The following is a 3,264-nucleotide window of genomic DNA, read 5'->3' as shown; positions in this document are numbered from 1 at the left end:
TATAATACAATATTAGGTTAAAATAAAATTTTCAAAACAAGTCCCAAGAGTTTAGCAATTTTCAAAAGAGGCTTTGCTTGAAAAAAATAATTTTCCTAAAAATGCATATTGCTAAATTGATTAACTTAGCTATTTAGAACCTAATATAATCAAAGTATAACTAAAAGAAACTTCCTAAACTACTAAAACACTAAAAACGCAGGGAAAGCTTTGAAGAATACGATTTTCTGATAAAATTCAATTAAATGCGGTTTCTCAAAACTAACGATAAAAATGGGTTTTTATAGTAATTTTAACATGGATCATGCATAAATAATGATTATTAAAATGCAAATATTATGCATGATCAGTCTGCAAACCATAAATACTTATATTACCGAGCCATGTATCCACATATAGAACATAAAAGGATTTATAATTGTGTTGTATCTACATATACTTACTCGATGTATGGGTCTATCGCTGAGCAATTAAAAAGAATATAGATGTGTGATGTGTCTTGCTCTCGATCTGTCAATAGCCTTGATCGACAACTACCAAATGCATGCCCAAGTGGTTGAAATATCGACAGCTTGTCAGCTACAGTTACTTGTTCTCCATCATCGTTACGGGACGGGCATGTGTAACGTGTTGGAATATGAGGTTCAAAGTACATAGATGAGAAATTTGAAATCTCTTCTAAAGTGTACACCTCACAAATAGAGCCTTCTACTCTTGCTTTATTACGAACCTTTTTTTTAGGTCGAACATGCATCTGACAAGAATATACATTTCAAATTTTAAATATCTGTCATTAAAGACACAAATATAAAAAAATATATACCTTTCAAATGGGTACATCCATCGATATTGCACAAGGCCACCAACCCTTAGTTCATATGGCAGATGTATGATCAAATGTTTCATAACATCGAAAAATGTTGGCGGAAATATCTTTTCTAGCAGACAAACAGTGGTGATGACAGAGTCCTCGAGATTCTTATATCTGATACTACGACCTCTGATGCGCACAATGTTCTAAAAAATCTGCTCAACTCAGACAATACCCCCCATATAGGTTTGTCTAACATATCATTGAATGCTAGGGGTATCAATTGTTGCATAAAGATATGACAATCATGGCTCTTCAACCCATATAACTGTTCATCGTCAATCTTCACAGCCCGAGCAATGTTAGAGACATATCCATTTGGAAATCTCAGTTGTCTCAACCATTGACATACATGTTTTATTTGATCAGGTCCGAGCACGTACTTTGCCTTTGGTTTCAGTACTTTGCCATTATACTCTTTGAGTTCCAATTCTAGTCTTTTACATATTAATTTTAAATCCATACGGGCCTTCGGATTATCCTTCGTTTTTCCTTTAACATTCATTATTGTATTGAACACATTATCAAACACATTTTTCTTCACATGCATCACATCCAAATTATGTCATATCAATAGGGTCGGCCAATACGGTAGTTCCCAAAAAATAGATTTCTTCGTCCAATTGGGATCCTTCCCAAATCCACGGAAGGGTGTAGGACTGCGGGCATCTGTTAATACATCTGAAAAGTATCGCAATCTTCTTAGAATCTCTATGCCAGACAATCTTGAGGATGGACCTTCTGTTTCAGTTGTGCCTGCTTTAAACACATTCTTTTGTCGTCGGAATGGATGGTCGCTGGGTAGAAATCGACGATGGCACTCAAACCAGCAAGGCTTTCTTCCATGCCTCAATCTAAAAGCTTTGGAATCCTCCATGCAGTACGGACAAGCCAACCTCTCATGTGTGCTCCAACCAGATAGCATATCATATGCAGGGAAGTCACTGATTGTCCATAGAACAACGACCTTCATGTTGAAATTTTATTTTTTGTGGGCATCATACATGGTAACACCGTCATCCCATAGTACTTTTAGTTCATCAATCAATGGCCTTAAATATACATCAAGATTTTGGCCAGGTGAGGTCGGACCAGGGATCAACAGAGACAAGAAAAGATTTGGATGTTTCATACACAAGCTTGGTGGAAGGTTGTATGGAGTTACAAATACTAGCCAGCATGAGTATGGAGTTGATATACCCCCAAATGGATTAAATCCATCTGTACATAGACCGAGTCTAACATTTCGCACTTCCATTGCGAAGTTCTGATGAGTACGATCAAAGTGCTTCCAAGCTTTAGCGTCAACAGGATGCGTGATCTTGTTTTCATCGTGTCGAACTTTATTTGCATGCCATCTCATGTGTTTAGCTATCCTTGAAGACATATACAATTGCTGCAATCTAGGAGTGATAGGAAAGTAGCGGAGCGACTTGTATGAAACTTCCTTTGATCTCGTGCTACCATTGCCTCTTGTCTTTGGCTTGAACCGAGGATGCCCACATGACGGGCATGATATGTTGTTTTCCTGCTCCTTGAAATACAACATGCAGTGATTTGGACAAACATAAATCTTTTTGTAACCCATACCTAGAGCGTTGACCATAACTTTCGCACGATAGAAATTTTGCGACAATTTTTCATCTTTGGGCAACATACTCTTCACAATCATGCACAAACAGTCAAAACATGATTGACTCAAATTATACTCGGACTTCAAATTCATTAGTTGAAGAACTGCAGATAAGATAGTGTGACTCTCAACCGTTTCAAAGTGGCTCATCAGCATCTCTAAGTAAATCATAAAATCTACTAGCTGCATCGTTTGGTGATTCTTCATCTATGGCAGTTCTTACATCACTAGAACTCATAGCAGAACCCGGTTTTGTTCCTGCGGCATCAAATATCAAATCCATATATGGATTATCGTGCACCACATTCACCCGTGCATCAAAATCATTTCTAAATTCTTCTCCATGAAACGTCCAGTTATGATAATCACTCACAAAACCCTTCCTGTATCGGTGATGTCTAACGCTATGAGGTTCTACAAATCGATTATTCTTACAAATCTTGCAAGGACACCTAATCTGACCTATGGGATCCACTGTACTGACACTTGTCGTTGCAAATTCAATAAAATTGTCAACACCATCCATATATTCATGCGATAACTCATTGTCCACTATCCTACGGTACATCCATTCACAGTTTGCAGTCATTTTCTTATGATGTTACGAATAATAGCCTAACGAATTAAAAGAGAACAATCAGAATGCTACGATGAAGAACATATCAAATTTATCATGCAATATATGATGTCATACAATAACAAGAATTTTGATGCATGCATTGATAACTTAATATTTTCATGTGCAAACTATTAATGACAC

Source organism: Nuphar pumila, chromosome 15, assembly GCF_984573655.1.
Source record: "Nuphar pumila chromosome 15, dmNupPumi1.hap1.1, whole genome shotgun sequence".
Taxonomy (NCBI): Eukaryota; Viridiplantae; Streptophyta; class Magnoliopsida; order Nymphaeales; family Nymphaeaceae; genus Nuphar; species Nuphar pumila.
The sequence above is the reverse complement of the archived record's forward strand: the minus strand, read 5'-3'. Positions refer to the sequence as shown.